The 24,032-nt window shown below is 37.3% G+C and overlaps 1 protein-coding gene across 1 annotated transcript in view; it reads left to right on the top strand.

Moving 5' to 3' along the window:
- Positions 1 to 7,997: 7,997 nt before the first annotated feature.
- Positions 7,998 to 24,032, top strand: part of LOC135218246 (uncharacterized) — a 71,764-nt gene continuing 55,729 nt past the window's right edge. The window contains exon 1 of the mRNA XM_064254409.1: positions 7,998 to 8,470. The gene's annotated coding sequence lies outside the window, so the exon portion shown is untranslated. The remainder of the gene's footprint in view (positions 8,471 to 24,032) is intronic.

Genomic DNA, 24,032 nt, shown 5'->3' with positions numbered 1-24,032 from the left:
GTTTATCTTGCTAAAATTCCCTTAAATTCCCTCAAATTCCCAGAATCTCCCTAAATTCTTTTAAATTCCTGGAACTTCTCTTAAATTCCTTTAAATTCCTTTATCCCTAAAATTCCTTCAAATTCAATTAAATTCCCTAAAATTTTCTAAAATTCCCTTAATTTCCCTTAAATTCCTTTACTATCCTTGAAGTTCCCTTAAATTTCTTTAATCTCCATAAAATTCCCTTAAATTCCTGTAATATCCAAAAAATTCCTTCAAATTACCTTAATCTCCTTAAAATTCCCTCCAATTCCCTCAAATTCCCTCAAATTCTCGGAAACGGATACCGACACCTGTCGCAAACTCCAGCCATTGGACCGAATGACATCGTAAAAGTCATTGTAATGCGACGATTATGATGAATAATAATGACCTGGGCCGGGGGCGCCAGCCGTGGTCATTATATACTACAATGGGGCATCTCGCTCGCACGGTAAGTGGGGTGGGCGGTGTGGTATGCATTTATTATGGGGTATTTTCAATTTTTTTGTGTGGGTGTAATTTTTAAAAGGTATTTTTACTCTTTTCGATGTAACCATTTTTTTTTTTTTTTTTTGCTTTTTGTATTTTTGGATGTAATCTTTTTAGAGGCATTTTCACTTTTATGGGTGTATTTTTTGGGGGGTATTTTAACCTTTTTTGGATGTTATTGTTTTTTTAGGTATTTTCACGTTTTGGATGTAACTTTTTTTTAGGTATTTTCACTTTTTTTGGATTTATTTTAATCTAAGTATTTTCACTTTTTTGGGTGTAATTTTTTTTTTTTTTAGGTATTTTCAGTTTTTTGGGTGTAACTTTTTTTTTTTAGTATTTTTCACTTTTTGGATGTATTTTTATGGTACTTTCATTTTTTTGGGTGTAATTTTTTTTTTTTAGGTATTTTCACTCTTTTGGATGTAACTTTTTTTATGTATTTTCACTTTTTTGGATCTATTTTAATTTAGATATTTTCACTTTTTTGGTATCTTTTTTTTAAAGGTATTTTCACTCTTTTAGATATATTTTTTTTTTTAGGTATTTTCACTTTTTTGGATTTAGTTTTTTAGGTATTTTCACTTTTTCGATGTAATTTTTTTTAGGTATTTTCACTCTTTTTTATGGTCAGTTTCCTTCCCCGTCTCATTCTATGATAGATTCATTAACCAACCCATACACTAGTGAAATATTTTCATTCTATACTCCAAACCTGGCATAAAGTACTTTTCCTTAACTCCATTCAACAAAGTACAAATGAATCATTAACACTTTTTATAGGTCAGTTCCATTCCTAATCACAAAGATGACCGAAAGAGAGTAATATTGGTTTTCCAGGAATGTGGAATCTACCTGTAATATCATGTTGCACGTTTCCTTGCAAGCTGGTGTGGGTTGGGGGTGGGGGAGGGGATATTAATTTACATTCCTCTGCTACAGGTGTAACTATATCTCTCTGAGCTGAGGTTACCGACTTGGTTTTCGAGAACAAATTCCTCGAATGTAGAGATCATGACTTTTAAGAGATAGAGTGGCCTTCATTTTGTACTTCGAGTGGAAAAATCCCTCATATTTGTCTGCATTTTCATTTTTATTTTAATTTTCACATTCATTCTAGCTTCCTCCATTCATTCATCATATTTATACAGCGGTAGCCAGGTTACCTGTAGATTAAGTTTTTACCTGTTTATTGATGTTTTTTCCACACATAGGCTACACATATCTTGCCTATTTTCCTTTTTCTTTTCACATTCATTATGTCTTTGCCCCTTTTTTATTGTGTCTTTCATATTCTCCATTTATCCATCACATTCACAGTCCCTGCCAGTTTACCAATCTGTTGATTTTCACCAGTTTGTTGTTTTTTTCTTACTTGTACACAGGTGTATAGAAATCACCCATTTTGTGGGATGCCAGTTTCCCAGATTTCTTTTAATTTCCAGACTCGCTAACACCTTTATTTGCTGGATGTCCATACTTTCACAGCCTATTGATGTAGGAATGGAATATAAAATTCATACCAAACGCCAAGCCCTGAGACCTAAGAGGTCCTTCAACGCTAAAAGGTAAAAAAACAGAATCAAAAGATTTTTCCTTCAGACTTGGTATAATACTACAGTGGTTTGGGCAGATAATGGAGAATATCACTGCAACGTTGCGATATATTGCATATAATTGACAATAAACGAACCACATTGTCTTATGATTTTATTCTTATAAGTCTGGCGTGATTTATTGATTAAAATCAAAATAAATAAATGAATAAATAAATAAATAGTTCAATGAAAAGTTTGACATCACAAGGCTATAATTTTCTCAAATATGACAGGCGACCTTTTCCGGCAAGGTTGACGGTTGAGCTTTAGAAAGTCATGGAAGAAGATTGACAGAGAACGCTCTCTCTCTCTCTCTCTCTCTCTCTCTCTCTCTCTCTCTCGTGTTCTATATCCAGGAGATACGCAAAATTAAATGCAACCCGAGATGCCGGGAGATGATGGATGGATTATGTAATCCGATGATGCCTCTCTCTCTCTCTCTCTCTCTCTCTCTACCTGTCTGTCTGTCTCTATTCCTACCTGTTTCTCTGTCTGCCTGTTTCTCTCTCTCTTCCTACCTGTCTGTGTGTGCCTCTCTGTTTCATATTCAGCTCTCAGAGGTTTCACGAATTTAACTAGAAACACGCCTAAATCATCCTCTCTACCTTACTCCTCCCCCGCAGGGATCGATCGTGGGTTTCTGGAGGGTGAGACGAGCTTTATAACCACTGGACCATTGGAGTTTTTATATAGGAATGGTGGTTGGTTGGTTGGTTGGTTGGTTGGTGTTGATAGGTAATGTTATTAGTTTTAATCATGCTAAACGTTTATGGATAATAGATATAGGTCTAAAGGTATACGACGCAACAACAGTTAAGATTAGAACAACTCAAAATAATACACGACAAACAACGACGAGAAACGAAGAACAACATAAAAAAAACTTAGTCTAATTCTTTAACACATCCCCGATCAAAACCAAACTAGTCCCATGTAACCACCCCAGGAAAGAAAAAAACTATACAAAAACAACTACAAAAAATTGAGAAAAACAACAACGGTCTGAAGGGCACCGACGGGATATTCTCCCGAAGAACAACAACACCTTGATGATTTCCTGGTGTGTGGTCGACATATATAGACGTAATAGGAGGCTTCATGGAACGTCGTGAGACGCACCTGTGTCTAGATAGAGCATCCATGGTCGTCGCCCTAATACGGGAGAGAGAGAGAGAGAGAGAGAGAGAGAGAGAGAGAGAGAGAGAGAGAGAGAGAGAATTACAAGGGCCAGGATGTCTCAGAGGCTTATTAGTCCATCCTTAGAGGAGACATCGTGTGCTCACTAATCTCTTGGAGCAGGTATTGTTTATTCACAGTGTCCTATAGTGATTTAGTCTAGTTTTTTTTTTAAACTCTTCCACGCTGTTGCTGTTTACGAGAGAGAGAGAGAGAGAGAGAGAGAGAGAGAGAGAGAGAGAGAGAGAGGTCTTTCCGTTTTTACAAATTATGTATGACTTCAGTCGCTGCGTACTTTAGTTGATTATGTATATCTTGCATATTTCTGGTCACTATTGTCAGTGTGACCATGATTTGCTTTATTGTTTTTTCTATCGTACGTAGAAACTCCTGTTGTTGTTGTTGTTGTGTGTGTGTGTGTGTGTGTGTGTGTATATGTGTACCTTTGTGTGTTCCACGAGAGTAAAAGAATGTGCTTTTGTATTGTCAGGGGGTCAAGAGAAGACCAAATCCAAAGGTAGCTTTCGCCCCGGGGGTACATAGAGAGAGCTCTCTCGTGTCGTGTACGAAATTCAAGAAGGCACAGTCGACTCCGCGATACCTTTGAGTCTTCAGTGAATAATTGAATATACCGAATGCATTTGCATACTTCAAGAGTGGCACGAGGCACAGGTATACGTGCCTATTGCTCTCTGATCGCTAAACTGGATGTGGTTTTGGGCCAAAATACTTAATAGATCCTGTTGCATCTTTCCGTGGTTTGGTCAGCGCAGCACTGCCAGACGTGTAGATTTTACTTCTCACTGTGTATTAGCAAAATGCAGTAATGCCATTATCATTATCTTGTGTATATTTCCATGAATTCTTTATGATCAGTACTACTGTATGATTTCCTGGTAAGGTTACGTCGCTAGCATTCTCAGACCAGCTGATACGCCAACACAGACTAGGCAGATGGTCATTAATTACGTCCATTTTTTCTTTGCAAAAGTTATTTTCAACCTTTAATATTTCCGATTCACTCGAGAAAGTAATTACTCGGGTATTCAGTGCTTCGAAGCAAAGCCAAATCACGGAAATTACACGTCGCTGTCAAATTAATTACGTCAGCTCTTTCGCTCGAAACAGAAATGGTTAAGTGGAAACTTTATCATCCTACGTAACAAAAGCGTGTGATCTGAGAAGTCTCACCGGGAAAGGCATTAAGAAGGATGAGACTAGGATGTCCCAGTGAAAGAGATCGGCAACTCATTGCTTCAGATACCAGTTTCTTAACTCTGAAAAATTTATTACACAGAAATCTTGACGGTTTGATTATATACATCTTTATTAATTAAATATTTGCAAATTTCTCTAGCGGAGCGTCATAGCGTTGGCGCGCAACTGTGAATTCCAACTTGAGTGAGCGTTATTTCATTTTATTTTCGCGTGATTGCCGTCAACGTCGGGTGATTTTGGGGGCAAATTGCAGTGATGACATTTCGAGAACAATTCAAGCGTAACGATTTCCTACCGACCAGTCTGCATGACCGCAGACTGATTCACAAGAAGACTGGCGAAATGAGACTGTAGTCTTTGCAGCAGATACCGGTGAGGGTCTGAAGGGAATCTGCGCATTTTATAGGTCTACGACTCTACGTGATCTGTATCAAAGTCTTTGTGATGTATTTTGTAACCAAGTCGACAGGATAATCTATTACGTCTATAGTCTAACTTGTGACGTGGGCTATAGGGAATGTTTACTTGGAAATCTACAGATGAACTTTAGACCTATACAGTTTGAGATACTAGACTAGGACTGAGTAACTTTAGGCCTATGAGTTTATTTTTCAGTTTTAAGGTATAGTATTAGTTCAGTTTCCATTTAAATAAGAAGAGGTAGGAATTAAAAACATACTACAAGCTTCTACCTTGTAAATAAATAAAGAAATAAATAAATAAATAAATAAATAAATAATAAATAATTTCTCAAGACTACAGTGTGCTCTCCCCACTCTAAGTTTTCCCTCACCCTTTATGTCCTCTTCCGTCTCTTTCCCCCCAACTTCCGGTTCAACTGCCTCCAACGTACCAAGGGTAATAATGTTACTTTTCAGCCCTCTTTGTACGCATATATATATATATATATATATATATATATATATATATATATATATATATATATATAAATGAAAAAAAAGACGAAGAATAAACATTGGGAACGCAATAAACTGATCGGTTTAATTTGATTTTTGAACCAGACAGCTCGGAAGTTGCCATATTGGCAAGGGTGCAAAATCATTCGCGATTTAATTGCAAGTCATATAAAAAATATGAGTGGAAAGAACACTTGTGTTGGGAATTATTTGTATTTTTTTTTGCTTTTTTATTATTCTCAAAGGCGACTAAAATAGATATTGCTTAACAAAAAAATTATGTGACTTCATTTTACTGTATACATACATACATACATACATACATACATACATACATACATACATACATACATACATATACAATCTTCACACATACACAATTGCAAGCAAGCAAATATCATTCACGAACAGCACACAGTAATACCACCACCAGTCTCCAAGTGTACAATCGCATAAATAGAATCATTCACTAGTCCTATAATGTACCTACTCGAACATATGCAAAAGTTATCGACACAAAAACACACTAAATGTATGTCCAGTATTCATACGTACATATATATACATGTATCAACGTCAAGCACGCATGAATACCAACGAATAAAACAGTTTATTTCATGACTCCTGGCAATTTGTCCTTGTAATTATTACCACTCCCTTTCATAGAGGGATTCTTTAGATTAGCGCTCGTCACTCAGGCATATTATATATTATTATATTCTAAGAGGGTATGTGCGTGTACGTGCATGTGTGTATGTGTGTGGTGTTCATATATACTGCATCATTACGAGAGAAGCAGTGGGTACAGAACAGAGGCTAATGATACGGTTCTATAGAACACGAAGATGACTTTCTTCTGGTCAATAAGAGTGGAGAGTTGTAAACAGTATATATATATATATATATATATATATATATATATACTATATTATATAATATATATATATATAATGTTATACTGAGTGTATTATATATATAATATATATAATATATATCCATTAATATATATATATATATATATATTATATATATATACATATGATTTGTCACGGTCTAAATGACTTGGACATGTCTTACGAACAGCCCCTGGAGTATAAACCACAGCATCTGATAGTGTCAGATGTTCTCCTGTGGAAGACCTAGGCCTACTTGGGTGAGAATTATCTCTGGAGGACGTCTAGAGATTCGTAAAGATTCGTAAAGATTCGTGAGGATTCGTGGAATTAAAAGCACGGGAAACACACGTGACGACTGTCAGGAATTTCACTACGAAATCAAATTGTTTATTTGAAAATTCCGAAGAAAACTGAAAAGTAAACATGTAGCAGAACTCGTATTGAGTAACAATGATACAATCAACAGACCCCGTTTATTTTTCTTTATTTTGAAAAGACTTGGCACAATGACGAAACCCCGTGCTGTCGAGTTTAATTGAATGAAAAGACCACTATTTTGAAATGATAAAAAAGAAGAAGAAAAAATTGACAATTAATTGCCTGTCATTGTATGAGACAAAGGAATTCATTTCCAGGTAGCTCTAATGTAATAAGCAATTTTCAGTCTTGTCGTTTGTTCCTGAAAAAATAATGAAAATGATATTTAGATATATTTATTATCGTCTTTTTTACTGAAGAGAAAATGGAGCATTTGATTTGCCTAGTCTGCTTTTATTTAACTTATACACAAACCCACGCCATATATATATATATATATATATATATATATATATAATATATATATATATATTATATATATATAAATATATTCCAAATGATTTTGTGATTTTGTGATAAGAATTCTATTTTTACTATCTAAGTGCTGCTCAGTTTAAAAGATTTTAAACTTGGTTTTTAAATGAATTGACGAATCATTGCAAATTATAATCACTTATTTATTTATTTAGTCACCAACATGAACAAATGTTGGATGAGTGACCCATGTTTTGTTCGGTAATTTGAAATATGAAGTTCGAGTTTGTTGACAATGCTTGATGATATTATGGCAGAGTTCAGTGCTCTATTGAATAAATTAGAGTAAAATCGATTACGAGACGTACACTACAGACATGCATTTAGTTCGCGTGTCAATAAATAATATAACCATAACGGGAAATTCTTAAAACACTTCGCATCGATTTGATTAGATTTGCAAAAGCGAGTGGGAATTGATGGAGATTTCACGTGTCTTCTCTTCGTTCCCGTGAGCATTGGAAGTATAGTACGCTTCTGTCACTTCTGTTATTGATAACGCAGCCGTTAACGTAACATTTCAAGGTTTCCGAGAAATAGCAGGGTACAGAGAACAGAGTTTATAGTCTAGTAGAACATTTTGTGGGTTGGCGGCGGGCTGGGGGTGGGGAGGGAAGTGGTCTAAACGCCACCTATGAAAGGGTAGAAGAAGAAGAAGAAGACGAAGAAGAAGTAGTCGCCGCTAGTTGAGTTGCCACTTCGTGAATAAAATGTCCCTTTTTCGCCTTGTGACGAGCAACTGGTCCGCGTATCAGGAGAGACACAGACACATAAGACAGCAGCAGCAGCAGCAGCAGCCAGTAAGCCAGTCAGACACCCGCATGCCCATCCCCGACGTACCCCCTTTGGCCAAAGAGCCCCCCTTAGGGGGATTAAAAAGTAACCCCCCTCCCGCAACCCCTGGCAACCCCCGGCACCGTATCGCACGGTCCGCTCGCCTCGGAGAAACACATTGTCTCTCAGTCTAGGTTCAGAGGTGGTCGAGGTGTGATGTACGCGTCGCTGCCAGTGGTTTCGCAGTGGAAGTTTCTTGTGTGAGAAAAATCTGAATCCAAAGTCAATAATAATCATCAGGTGGATCAGTAGTGATCGCGGATCATCATCAATGAAGGTTGGATTCACCAAACGATCGACTGTGAACTGACGGGACAACGAATGAAAGAAAGTTCGACGAAGAAAATTAAAAAACGTGGAAGAAAACTGGAATTTGTGGGAGTGAATGAAAGTGTTCCCTCTCTCTCTCACGCTCTCTCTCTCCGCCAACACGTGAACGCTCTTCGGGGGTTACAACTATTCGAAGGTAGCTATTTTACGTATTTTATTTATATGTTAACACTTAGATATTTATTTTAAAGTAAAATCACTCACGCGGACAAACTGGTTCGACTTGGCGTACCTCAGGGCGAGCCTCCCTTTGTGTTTTTCGTATTGTGGTTATATCGGAGGGGGTATTTCCACCCCCTCCTACCCTAGACCACGGCCGTCTTCCTTCATGCCCTCCACCTATCTTCGTTTTCCCCTCCCCCTATCACCTCTCCCATCCCCCCACGAAAAGAATGTTCGCCCTGACAATAAATTAGGTAGGCCCTTCCGCCGATGGGTTCGTTACCTGTCTCTTTGTGTGTGACCTTTTTCCGTTTGTGAAATGTTGGTCGGTCAGTATTGTTACAGTCGCCGGAAGAATGCGTAAAGGTGTAGGCCTATGCTTGTAGTCATATTTTTTTTTATGGTTTTAATACTTAAAGTGTAGTGATTATAATCACTATCTCGTTATCGAATGGCGTTGCTTAGCCTACTTAATTTGCATAAATGGGTCATTATAGGCTTAGGTGGAGTCACATACTTGTGTTGTAGGTTAACCCGGTTGGGTATATTTATTCTTAAAGGTTAAATTCTCTCTCTCTCTCTCTCTCTCTCTCTCTCTCTCTCTCTCTCTCTCTCTCTCTCTGTCTTGAAGCGGCCATGAGATTGGCGAAGCAAAATCCAACTCTGTAGTGATACGGAAATTGTTTTTGTATAAGTCAGAATGAAACCATATTCACAGCCCCCCCCCCCCCTCCCCCCAAAAAAAGTTTATAGTCCTTAAGCAGTTTTTTTTTTGCATCATTGCAAACCTGATGTGTTGCTGGTCAGCAAACCCGGATAAGTACTAGGAGAAAGTCTGGCTTTAAGAACTCCTTTAATTTGTTACGTCCCCGATGTTGTTTATACTTTTCTCACTTTATAAGCCTATTTCACGAGGTATAAGTTATAGAATAACAGTCATATTTTATCCAGCATGGATATGTCCACTCAGACGATTGCTTCAGACAAATGATGATTACATTCTCTCTCTCTCTCTCTCTCTCTCTCTCTCTCTCTCTCTCTCTCTCTCTCTCTCTCTCTCTCTCTCTCCCCAAATTGACACACAATCGCTAGCTAGGCTGCAAGTGCATTCTCTCTTGAACCGATCAGCTGTCATAGTCTACTAGGTTCATACGTCTTGTCTTACCTGTTGCATATTCAGAGCCACAAGACCTATTGTTTTATTTTAAGTGTGTCTATAAATACCATGATCATTGTTTCAAGTAGTGACAAATAGTATGTTTAATTTTCTTGTATCCCACTTGGAGTGAACAAGTGTAGTACTATATATGAGTCTACAACCCATTACATGACTTTTATTTTTGGGGCATAGTCTGTGGCGCATGTCCAATAATTTAATGGTATTTAAGTCTCCAAGCAATTCACAACCCTCCACTGGACTATTGTTTCATTATGTATTGTCTTTTGGAGAGTGTGTGTCCAGTGGAATTAGCAGTAATAACCTAGGCCAACAGGCAGTAGCTCCTTATGTAAATGTCAAATTTATGACATCAATAACTATTGCATTCCTCAGACCATAACAGTTCTTTCTTTGCTATAATTGATGTTAATGAAATGTTATAGAACACTGGTATTGATTTATGAATATTTTTGAGATATTTAAAAGTGCTTTGATAGTGATCTGTATCTATATTATATTATGAATTATATATTTGTTGGTTTTCGGGTCTTATTTTTGAGTAAATGTAGGCGAGTCCATTTCTGTGGAAGAGCAGGGAAGGTCTGGTGAATGTTTGCAATTACTTTATAGGATGAATTGAACACCCGTGATGCGGGCTGGCCACTACTGTTGGGTGGGTGCAGTTTTTTTTTTTTTTTTTTTTTTTTTATGATCGTATAACTCGTGCAGGTTTTTCCAGCTAACGCATACAGCTAAATCAAGGCTTTATATTCTAGAACGTATAAACAAGAAGTTCGTAGTATTTTTGTTTTTATAAAGCTGAAAAAAGTTCCAAGTACAATTATTTTATGGCCATATAGTCAGTGTAGGCTTTCCAACTACTGCCGTACTCAGAACTGAATGAAGGCGTTTTTATTTAGTATTTAAGGTTAAATTTTTGGTTTTTATGAAACTGAGAAGTTCAAAGTTCATGGCTTTTTATTTGTTACGCTTACTTGTTGAGAGACTGTCATAGTGTTGGCAGAGAAAAGTATTGTGTAGGTAGTAGATACAATGGTTTAAGTAAGCATGGTTTTTGTTATTTATAATTTAAACAGAATGAGAGAAGTATGTTGCTCCAAGATGTCGAGATTATAACTTTGTTTTTGATACTCTCAATAACTTTGTTCGTAGCCTTTATTATCTTGGTAACCATATAATTCTTGGTTCTTTTTTATGTTAATACCATATATAGGCTTAGTTACCATTTCAATGCTGTTGATGCACAACATTGAAATGGTAATAACTAGGTCTGTGGTATTAAAATACAAGTGATTTAGGTAAACCCATGATGGTTTAGTGAGAATCTTAATTGTTCGTGAGAGTTACCTTTAGGTTTGTGTTTTCGCCGTCCACGTTACCTAATTATTATCCGTAACGAATTATGTCGTGTATTCAGTTACCGTGAAATAGTGTTTTTCAAACGTAACGAATTATGTAGTAGTAGTATTGGATTCAATTTCTCTCTCTCTCTCTCTCTCTCTCTCTCTCTCTCTTCTCTCTTTCAAGCTCGTTATATGCCCTGTCATGAGAACTTCCCGACGACAAAGTTGGCCAATAACCACTGCCCTCGTCTGAATCTGGACCGGTAATTATTTTGACACATGTTGCAAAGTAAACATTCTTTGGAGTCTAGTAAGCAGATGCTGGTTGAACCAAGTCTTGGTTGAACTCGAATACTCAGTATACTGAGAACATTATGACACCGCCTTATCTAGTACGCTATGGCGCCCCAGAGAGACGACGGGATTCAAGTGCTGTGCGCGTTGCTAGGTCGTAGAAGCAGCACTTTTATAATTTTGTATAAATAAACAGTATAGCAATTCAGCTTCTGGTTGTATAGGCTTGTTCCTGTAGGGGGGATGGTCCTGTTCATCGCACCTCGCATGGTGTACTGTAGGTATTTTTATAGGATGTAGGTAGTACATAGGTCTAAGCAGTGTGAAAGAATGGTGACGTTTACACCAATGATGATGAGTAATTTTATTGGATAGGCCTACGGTGAGGGCTTGATTGCCTAAATTTTATGAATCGGATTAACTGTCTATGTACGAATGCAGGATGTTAGGGAAACAGGGGCAGTACAGAGTATATATAGGCCTAAGCAGTATGAAAGAATGGGACTTTTGCACCAATGAGGATGAATGATCATATTGGATAGGCCTATGGCGAAGGCTTGATAGCCTAGATTTTAAGAATCAGATCAACTGGCTATGTACGAATGCAGGATGTTAGTACAACAGGGATAGTGCAGAGTATATATATACTAGGCCTAAGCAATAGGAAAGAATGGTGACTTTTGCACCAGTGAGGATGAGTGATTTTGTTGGATAGGCCTATAGTGAGTGTTCACTGGCCGGCAGTAGTGAATATTAGTACCAATTTATGAACTACGTTGTGGCAGTTTCTTTCATTGAAAGGGAAGTATATGTTAATATTCTTAATGAAAGTGGTATTTAACACTTACGATGTGGTAACTTGTACTGAAGACTTTTATTACGTAGCTCATCGGGAGAATGCGAAGAAATCCCCGAGAGGTAATTGAATATTGAAAAGTCTCCAGTAATAATGACTATATATAATAATCACGTAGTAATAACGTTGTTATTAATTTCGATGGAAGTGTGTTTGCAGACTGATGTATACGATACACACAGGGTATAGACTGCTCTTATTTCTGTCAGTGTTTGTGTGGGTGTAATGTGTAAGTATGTTACGCAAAGTGCTGTATATGGGGTACCAATATTTATGTGATTATTTATATGTATATATAATATTATATATATATATATATATAATAATAATTAATAATAATAATAATAAAAAGTTCCTTTACACTTTCCTGAACCTAAAAGTCCTTTGTTGTTTGTTGTTTTCAAAAGTTGAGACATAAAGATGTCATCTGTGATTAATTCAGCCCAGTTGTAGTGACAGCGGTGGTGATATTTATTGTTGCATGTAATGGATTATTGGTTGCATAACTCTCTCTCTCTCTCTCTCTCTCTCTCTCGCTCTCTCTCTCTCTAGGATTAGGCCCTCATGAGAACGAAGTTCTGGTGTTCTTTGAAGGCAAATGAACATAAGGATATTTAGATATAGGTAAAAGTATTAAGTCTTAGTACTTCCATCTTGCTATACTTACAATTGTAAATTCATACATATTGCTTATGTATACTCTTGACTATCCATGTTATACTCACATCCGGCATTTAAGTCAGAAGTTTTACAGAATTACTGTTAATTATCACAGTTAAAACCCCAAATCACACTGGAACTGAAATTAACAAAGTCAGATTAAATCAGTTCGTTTTTGCTAGAATTGTGCCTTATGTCGCCTATACGGAAATGGCAGGGTTATCTATACTAGCATATTAGGGGATAGGGTGGGGGTAGGATGAAACCCCATTATAAACCATCTTCGGGGTCCCCACTATAGCCCTGCCAAGTTTCATGCCCATCGGACCAGCTGTTTGGCCGTGATTGAATGACAGACGGACGGACAGACATAAGCCCATTTTAGTAAGATTGTGTATACTTAAACTGCATCTAAGTAAGGCAACATACCTTTTTGTAGTAAAGTAGCTGTCAGTGCTTGAGAATGTCTGTCAGATGATTCGTGTTCAAAATATCACAGGAAGAAGTTTCTGACCTCATCTGAAAAGAGACATATTTACCAGGCCAGAAGATTTTCTGAAAATTCGTCTCCTAGAATGTTTTTAATGTCCTTTTTACATTAGCGGTTTGTGGGGCAGCTGAATGTGTTTGGCTTTAATTTTGAAGGGGCACGAAGTCTTATCATTACCTGTGTGTTATCAGTGCCATTGGACTCTTTATCTAGATTCTGGACTATCATTTAAAGACTTCGTACAAAAGCTAAGTTCCCAGTAATAGTTTCGAACTTCTAGTTTATAACTAGATCTTCTATAGAGTAAGATTGTGTTTGGCATCATTTCTGTGAATTATCCATTCTTGCAGACAATTTTGAATGGTAGGAAATGCCCCCAAATAGTATAATTTCGTGGCGTTATCTTGCTTGTTCTTACCGACTTCTGTGGGTGCTGGTGTGTGTATTGTTGATGCACATGTACAGTTTTCCCTGAACACAGGTTAATTACAAAGTCAGAGGTGGTTAATTTCAAAAGGTTGGGGTGGGCAATTTCAAAAGTTGAGGTGGTTACTTGCAAAGGTTTTAGTGTTAATTTTCAAATGTTGTGGTGGAACGCCTCAGGGGCGTGGTTGGTATGGTGTTTGCTTCCCACCTCGGTGGTCGCGGGTTCGATTCTCGGCCATTCCATTGAGGAGTGAGAGATGTGTATTTCTGGTGATAGAAGTTCGCTCTCGAAGTGGTTAGGAAGTCACGTGAAGCCGTTGGTCCCGTTGCTGAATAACACTGGTTCCATGCAACGTAAAAACACCAATCAAACAAGCAAACAAAATGTTGTGGTGGTTAATTTTAAAAGGTTAGGTGGTTATTTTCAAAAGGTGAGGTATTTCGAAAGTTGAGGTGGTTAATTTCAAAAGCTGTGGTATTTCAAATGTGGTGGTTAATTTCGAAAGGCTGTGGTGGTTAATTTAAAAGGTTGTGGTGGTTAATTTCAAAGTGGGGTGGTTTGGATTTGAAGTGAAGTGAGGAGCAGTTAGTTAGCCAGGAATGTCGTAGATTTTGAAGTAGGTGCCATGATGAAGACCAGTGGTAAGGCCCAGAAAATATTAGGGGGTGTGGGGGTATAGATAAGGTGACCATTTATTTGACCTGCGAAAGGGGGACAAAAGTATATAGTAAGCCCATGCGCACTTGCACTTATGTTGAGTCGTTATAAATTCAGAAGTTTAATACAAATATATTCAATTACAAGTGATGATAAATGAGTTAATCTATCAATTAGTGTTTTATTCCAGACATTATCCCTGACATTTTAAGGTCTATCAGTTAGTGTTTTATTCAGACATTATTGCTAACATTTTAAACAGAAAATTATTCTTTAAATTTTAAGGAAAATTTACTGACTATTTAAAAAGAAAAAATCTTATATACATCCTCCTTTGGCATATTTTTGGCTTGATTTGATCTTCACTAAGTATATTCAACAGGTAATGATAAATTAGGTTTATCAATACATAGTTTGTATTCAGACGTTGTTTTATTGCTGACATTTCAAATAAAAAATTATTCTCTAATTTTTAAGGAAAATTGTAATAATTACATAAAAAAAGACAGGCTGAAAAGGGGACAAGACCGCAATTTTTTAGGGATAAAGAGTCAAAAAGAGGGACTGTCCCCTCAAAGGGGGACGTATGGTCACCCTATATAGAGGAAGACCTTATCAAATGAGAGAGAGAGAGAGAAGGTGGCAGTTCATTACACGTCAAGGAAAATCTGACCAGCGACGTTAATGATATTTAATGTTACAGCTGTTAGGTACAGTCATGCTGTGTACTATGCCTTTAATTGGTGGGATATAATACTGGTGTCCTGACTTTCGGTATAGGCTGATCGAGCACCATGCATGAGTAGCCCTGCTGTCATCTTTGCACTAAAAAAGAAAGACAAAAAAGATATTAACCCACCAGTGTCGTTATGATGATTGTTATGGTAATTAGCATGCAACCTTCCTGTCTTGAGTTCCTTATTATTATACAGTTCAGTCGGACAGTTATATATATATATATATTATTATATATTTATATTATTATATTATATCTATTAGTGTGTGTAATATCATTACTCTGAATCATTTTATATGCTTAAGCCTACAATGGTCCTTAAATACTAAATTCCCCCCCACCTACCTCCCGAAATTAATATATTTTCATATATGTTAACCGAGGGGGAGTTTTTTGTCGACAATAAATTCGTCTGCTCCTGGGCGCGAACCATAGAACCAAGAATTCAAGACGTACAGCGAGACGCTCTAAACCACATAGCTATCACGTGATATCGACAAAAAAAAACTCTCCCCTTCGGTTAACATATATGAAAATATATTCATTCCGAGGTAGAGGGAATTAGGTATTTAAGGACATTGTAGCTTAATACTTTATATATGTTATATATATATATATATATATATATATATATATATATATATATATATATAATATATATTTACACGAGTATGTGTGTATGCTTGGCTTGTATGTTTTGCATTGAACTGTCCCTACCTTGCTTGTCACTCACGAGAGCAAAAAAAGTCGATGCGATTTCATGGCCATTGTCGTATTTAATTAAAGAGAAAATACGTATTATTCGTCATACGAGACGTGTCTCGCATCTCACATTACGAATAAAACGTCACGTGTAACCCCCATCCCCATTCCTCTAGTCCCAGGCCCCCAGACACAACCTCAACAATAGGACCCCCCCCCCCCCCCCCCCCCCCCCCCCCCCGCCCTGCAAACTCCCTTCGAATCTGACAGATGTCTGTTTCTCGCTCCATTTGCCTCTCAGGACTCTGTGTGACCCATGTCTACAGAGGCAGGCCACCGTCTGGAATCGAATGTACTTTATGAAGCGCTGTGTAGCAGCCACTTGCCACAGACAGAATCCGAGAACTTTTATGGCGGTTTTTTTGTTCGTTCGAACGATGGTCATCATCGTCTTTGTCTGCCATTTATTCTCTGTTTCTCTTTATTGCCTCTCGCAGTTTTGGCCTCATCAGTATATAGCGCAGTAAGGAAAATGAACGCTAAGATGGCCTCGTTTTCACCAAGAATCCACTAATTGTCGTTTGTTTACGCGGTGGTATTGGACCGAAGCCAGGGTCGAGCTATGGCGTTCGGACTAGAGCCTTCTGTATGCATTCGAACTCTTGTTTACGTTTTTGGCTCGACGATTTGATCTGGTTGGCGGCCGTGGCTGGGTTTAATCCCGACTTAAGCCTAATGTTTATTTATTTAAGCGTTTTTTTCGACTTTTTGATGATTTTCTACGTCGCCGGCTACAGCTGACTTCTGTGCCTGAAAGGAGATAGTGTCTGTGATTGTTTGGTTAGGTTGGCGACATAATTGAGCCGTGTTTAAGCCATGTATTATAATTGCATTATAAAATGTATGTAGACTGTGGAAAAGTTGTAAAGATAATGTGTGTGTGTATATATATATGTATATATATATATATATATATATATATATATATATGTATATATATATATATATATATATATATAATATATTATATGTATATATATAATATATATATATATATATATATATATATATATAGTATATATATATATACCTGAATCACGAAAGTTTGGAACGTGATAAATGCATAAGTAAAAAAGGTATAAGCCACGAAGGAAAGTGAAACATTGGAGTATATATATATAGATATATATATATATAGTATATATATATATACTATATTATATATATATATATATATATATATAGTATGAATAATTATCACATCACTGTGCTTCATATAAATCATTCGAGCTACAAATGTCTTTTAGTATCTAATTCACTCTACCCTCCGAACATATATTAAAATATATCAGTTCCGAGGTAGAGTGAACTGGATATTAAAAGACATTTGTAGCTCGAATGATATATATCTATATATATTATATATTATCATCTATTATGATATATATTATATAATGTTCGCGAATATTAACTAACCAGTATTGTATATATATTTTATATATATATATATATATATATATAGTATATATATATATATATATAGTTTGCAATAATTATCGAGAACGCCAACACTCGTCGAGATCACCTCTCATTTGCATATAGTTATTCTTTGTGCCGCCGTCAGACTGTTAATAAGGACTGTTAATAAGGGCCAATTTTAATGGAGTCGGCATGTGAGCTATGTTTGGATTAGATCTGTATTGCCGTAGTTTGTAACTGTAGTGAGTTGTTTATTATTGTTGTTGTTGTTTTTCTCCTCCTCCTCCAACCGCTTCTCATTATCCAGTGGTGGCTTTTGCTTTTAAGTGAAGTCTCTTACTCTCACCCTACTTTTAAAAGTTCTTCGCAGCAACTCCTCTCATTCCTTTGACTGTACCTCCGTTCATATTCTTTCTTCCATCTTACTATCCACCCTCTTCCAACAATTATTGACTCCCGTCACACCTTTGATACCTTTTACTCAAAATTATTTCCCTCTCAACGCTGAATGACCTCATCACAGGCCCCAGCACTTGGCCTTTGGCTTAAATTTTAAATTCCAGTTCCAGTGGCCTCAATTTGATATTCCAATGGGCTAAATCTTAAATTCCATGGCCAAAATTTTATATTCCAATTCCAATGGCCTAAATTTTATATTCCATTAAGTCCTAATTCCAATTCCAATGTCCTATTTTGTATTCCAATTCCAGTGGCCAAAATTTTATATTCCAATTCCAATGGCCTAAATTTTATATTCCAATTCCAATGTCCTAAATTTTGTATTCCAATTCCAAAGGCCTCCATTTTATATTCCAATTCATGGGTTCCTCTCGTTGCATTTATATTTCAAGTGACGTTGACATTCTGCCAGTTCTCTCTTGAGTATATTGCTACAATATATGTAACAGTCACACTATAAATAAGCGTCGACCCGTCATAAGTGTAATATATATAGTTTAATAGTAAGTTCTCTCTTCTTACGTAACTCACAAGGTATCTTGCCAGATGAACATTTGAGTGAAGCTGGTGGAGCATTTTTTGGTAGGGTTTTAGCCCTGATTGATCTCTCTTAGAATTCGTTGAATTATGATTATTATTATTATTATTATTATTATTATTATTATTATTATCATCATCATCATCATCATCATCATCATCATCATCCAGAAGATGAACCCGATTCATTGTTATTATTATCCAGAAGATGAACCCCGATTCACTGTTATTATTATTATTATTATCATCATCATCATCAAGAAGATGAACCCGATTCATTATTATTATTATTATTATTATTATTATTATTATTATTATTATTATTATTATTATTATTATTATTATATCATCCAGAAGATGAACCCGATTCATGGGCCATTGACTTGAAATTCAAGGTGCCAAAGAATATTAAGATGTCCATTTAAAAAAAAAAAGCAATTATAATGTCATGGGAAATACAGAAAGGAGAGATCAGTTACCATAATATTAAACAAATATTTTTATTTGTTATTAAATAAATAGAAATATATAAGTAAATGTATTCCAGTACAAGGAGATTTCCCTCAAGGTGACAATGCATTGCCTCTTCGCTTGAACTTTTCGCAGAGGTTCAAATTGCACGGCATCTTCAGTATAGAGATGCTGTTCCCCTGTCCTAAGGTGTGAGGGATAAAGGCCCCTTGGAACTGTGAGAGCGTTCGACAGCGAGGCACACTTTGCTGCTGAACAGAAACAATAAATAATCCTGTCGGCGTGATGCGTGGAAAGTGTGATAAGTCATAGGTCTCTTGGGATTACCGCGTGTGGTTCAGCAGCAACAATGCCACGTTCAGTGGAGAGGCCACCCAAGTTATATATACCTAAGATTAAAAAAAAAAAAACGGACAAAGAGCGCTTTTGCCAATCATTATCCGCATCATGCAAGTGTACGCGACCATGAGATTGCTCTAGTTTGGATGTGTACCGTGAATTATTGTTTCTTAGAATTTGTTTAAGGTGATTTATAACACTACCAAGAGTTATAATTATTTCTTAGAAGGCTGATGGAATTATATATTTGATTTTACATGTGGTTCTTCAAATACTGTTTCATGTAGCGTATAATCAGGATATGCTTTACCGTAGTGGGGGGTAGTGCCATCAGTGGTCTTCATGCGGTGCACTGCAGGCATCAATTCAGGCACTTTGCAACGTCCCTTCGGCCGCCTAGCTGAAAGCCCTTTCGTTCCTTTTACTGTACCTGCGTTCGTATTCTCTTTCTTCCATCGTACGTTCCACTCTTTCCTAACAGTTTGTTCATAGCGCCAGTGTGTGGGGTTTCTCCTGTTACATCTTAGAAATCTTAATACACTCATTTTCGCATTTATCCTTGAATGACCTCATAGGTCCCAGCGCTTGGCCTCTGGCCCAGATTTTATTTTCCAGTTTCAATTCAGAATATTGTGCAAGTTTTGCACTGGGCGGTTCAAACGATTGCTTCAATGCAACGCCCAATATGGACGCTTTTTTTTTTTTTTTTTTTTTTTTTTTTTTTTTTTTTTTTTTTTTTTTGCGTAAGTCAATTTTTTTCCCTTCCATTTTTCTTTTTTACTGCCGTTTCATCACGGTTCAGTGACCTTGATAATTGCATCGCCAGTTATAACTATCAAATCAGTCACTGAACTCAGGATCTATGGTGATGATTAAGCAGTTTTTTTATACTTTTTTTTGTACCGATAGCTCATTAGTGTTTAGTGACCTTGGCACTCTGTGACACTAATTAAAGTATCAGAGGTGCGGCCTCTCTAATTGCGGGGTGGAGGGTTTTTGGGGGGGGGGGGGGTGGATTTGAGTTGATGTTTGGGGAGGAGGAATAGGCGGCTACTTCATAAAGATGTATAATATCCATAATATATGAACATACAGTCCACCTGACATCGATAATCTTTATTTAATTATTTGATTGAGTCTTATTTAATTCTTTATTTAATTCTTTGATTGTGTCTTATTTAATTTTTGATTCTTTGATTGTGTCTTATTTAATTCTTTGAATGTGTCTTATATAAATCTTTGATTGTGTCTTATTTATGTAATTCTTTGATTCTTAGAATGTGTCTTATTTAATTATTTGATTGTCTTATTTAATTCTTTGATTATTTTTATTTAATTTTTTGTCTTATTTACTTCTGTGATTGTGTCTTATCTAATCCTTTGTTTGTGTCTTATTTAATTATTCAAGTCACTTTAGTATCACAAAATCATTTTCGTAATATTTTGTTCAAGTAGCCTTGAAATTCTCTTTTACATCGAGTTAAAAAGATATATACCATACGTTTACAAAGTATTTAATTTCATGGAATTATGAAAGCTGTTGTTCATGATATACTATGTGTACGTTGTAGGTTATGAGTTGTGGAAGTTTTAGCGTGTGAAGATATTCTAGTTAATGGTCTTGTTGTGTCTACTATATACGAACTAATAACCGCAGAATAATCGATCAGATAATCTACATATTAGTGAGGGGGGAATAAAAATGAAATGTAGTGCAGAATGTACTTATGAATCTGAAAGTAAACAAACATGAAATTGCTCTCGAGAGGTAACATCACAGGTTCTTTCAACAGTGCCGTCATTGAATTTCATGCGGTGCACTGTAGGCATTACTTAAGGTTCTTTGCAGAGGCTCTTCCGCCCCTACCTGCAACCCCCTTTCATTCCTTTTACTGTACCTCGTTTCACATTCTCTTCCATCTTACTTCCCACCTTCGCATTTCCTAACAGTTGATTCATAGTGCGACTGCTTTGAGGGTTTTATTTCTCTTGATTTCCCTTTCAGCGCTGAATGACTTCAGAGGTCCCAGCGCTTGGCCTTTGGCCTCGATTGTGTTGTATATTCTATTCCCAACAGTATTGGCTTAGTCGTGGTTCCTGTGGGAAGTGTTCAGGAGACGCGATTGTACCTCAACAATCGCCTCAATAAGAGGAGGAGGTGAAGAGCGAAAGATTATATCTAACTCCCCTCCCTCCCTCCCCCTCCTTTTCGACTGAGGGGCTCGCTGACCGTGAGAACCCGGTGTTGGCAAAGAGGAGAGCTTAAAAGGAGTTTTTGGATGTCAAAGGAATGCCCTCTTATCCTATCCCACGCCCCGCACAAGCACAGCCCCATGGGAATTCAAAAAGGGGCGAGATCATATCCTATCTCTTACTTCCCTCTCTCCTCGTCCCCCTCTATGCATTGGAATGCATGAAAGGTGAGGCCGAGGGAGGGGGAAGAGGAGAGGACATGGAAGATCAAATACACTCCACCTCCCTTTTGATAGCTTGTCCCTGAATACATGACCCCCTCCTACGTTCCCCCCCCTCCCCCAGTATCCCAATGCCAATCACCCCTTGGAAGAGCAAGTGGCTGGATCCTGGACCGGTGCTAGGGGCGTTGTGCACTTGGAACCCCGAGGCCACTGGGCAGCAGGTTCTTTCTGGAAGGAATTTTCTGAGTTGCGAGGGCAGGTGATGTGCTTTTTTTTTTTTTATCCGACTTTTTTTTTTTTAATTAACGAGTATTTAACTTGCGTGCTTTTGTTCTGTTGCTGTGGCCAATTCGTTCAGTTCAGTGTTTCTTTTGGAGGCCTGATAATGGTTATAATTATTGACTGCCCTCCTGGAAATTCCTGGAAAGTTTGTGGTCTATGAATGGTGTAGTTTTGTAGTATAACCTTTTCCTGTTTGTGTGTGTTTATTTATTTTTTATTTTTATCTTTTTTTATTTTATATACTTGGGTGTAGTTTTTGTAGTTTAACCTTTTCCTGTGTGTGTGCTATATTCTTTTTATTTTATTTATTTATTTATTTATTTATTTATTTATTTATTAGTTCCAGAATCACTGAATACAAACCTAACCATATGTCTGGGTAGCCACTTCTGCCTGGAACACTGATGAGCTGGAAAAGGGCCCAATGATTTATGTATTCTTTTATACACGACCGAATTTGAAGACTCCAAAACCATGCTCATGTGTTAAGCTTCTCCTGGAAAAATCTTTTGCTTTTTGCAGTCTGCAAAGCAACATTTATTATAGCGTTACTCCCAGTTACCGCTAGACTTATTATAAACGTTCACAAGAACATTCCGACTAGCTTCAGGCGACAGGTGTGTCTGCGCGCACGCACGCACGCGGCATGGTGTCAGACCAGTTTTGGAAGAGGGCGCAACCACGTTAATTTGTTTAGTCCGAGTCGGTGGGGTAAGGGGGGGGCGGGGTGACTGGAGAATGGCATGTTGCCCGGGGCACCTTAGGTCGCCGTCGTGTGTGCCCGAGGACAGGAAATGCTTCTTCGGACAAGAGAGAGAGAGAGAGAGAGAGAGAGAGAGAGAGAAAATTCACTTGGAGGATGAGCCTTCGTCTCCAGATTACCAGATCGATAGATCGAGAGTATGTTAATTTAACACCAAAAGCGACGGAAGACGGAAGCTGAGGAAACATGTATATAATAGATATTTTTTTCTCTCTCTCTCTCTCTCTCTCTCTCTCTCTCTCTCTCTCTCTCATTCATCAAGAAACGCCTCCATGAAATTATTATAATTGATGTCTGAGCTAGTAGTACTTTACAGAGAGAGAGAGAGAGAGAGAGAGAGAGAGAGAGAGAGCATGCAAGGCGATACGAATAATCTAAGACCAGTTTGACATCACCATAGGGGAGACTTGAGCTCTACCTCCGAGCAAGAGCGGAGGAGGAGGAGGAGGGAGAGGCGGTGACCTAATCAACAGGTTGCTTTTAAAGGCTTGGTATTCAGGTGGAGGCTGCATTGTTGTATGTTCCTGTGTCAAAAGGGCGTTTTGGATATCTGATTTAAAGTAAATACATACTCGGATTCTGATATTCTATTATTTTTTGGTCTATCACAGTCCTCCTATTCGACTGGATGGTTTTTATAGTGTTGGGCGGGTCCAGGTAGCATCCTGTCTCCTTAGGAGTCCATCACTTTTCTCACTGTGTGTGTGCTGTCTCTAGGAGCACACTCCTCAGTACGAGTCCTGGAGCTACTTCGGCCTCTAGTTATTCCAGGATCCATTTCAGGGATCTTGGGATCATGCCTAGTGTCCTTATGATTATGAGTGCAGTTTCCACTGGCATATCCCATATCCTTCTTATTTCTATTTTCAGGTCTTGTTATTATTATTATTATTATTATTATTATAGCCTGTGGTGTTCATTCTAAAGAAGTACCAGAAGTTAATTAGGAATAAAAGAAAGAAGAAATAAATTATTAGAGAAGAGGAACAGACAATGAATCAATGCATAGATCAACAAATAAGAATATCAGTAAATTTTGACGATACAAAGTGAAATTAGGTTAATAGAACAATGTGTGAGGCGGTATCAGTGAGATGAATCTTGACCAGCATTTCACTGACGACAAGGCTTTGGAAACTTCTTTACAGAGCCCTTTCGTTCTGTGCCCTCTGAGTGCTCGATTTGGTGTTTATAAACTTCCTTATCTTAGACTTTCTCAGACTGAAAATCATCCCCTTACTTGGAGAGAGAGAGAGAGAGAGAGAGAGAGAGAGAGAGAGAGAGAGAGAGAGAGAGAGAGAGAGAGAGAGAGAGAGAGGTTCTGCATGTATTTGTCAGAGAAGTACATGAGATTTTTTATCCTTATCAGATAGCCATTATGTTTTTTAACAACGTTCTGAGGTAAATTTTAGAGATAAGTCTTATACTTCTGTGATAAAAGAGT

This window comes from Macrobrachium nipponense, chromosome 9, assembly GCF_015104395.2.
Source record: "Macrobrachium nipponense isolate FS-2020 chromosome 9, ASM1510439v2, whole genome shotgun sequence".
NCBI classification, from domain to species: Eukaryota; Metazoa; Arthropoda; class Malacostraca; order Decapoda; family Palaemonidae; genus Macrobrachium; species Macrobrachium nipponense.
Note: the sequence above shows the minus strand (reverse complement) of the source record. Positions and strands in the feature narration are given on the sequence as shown.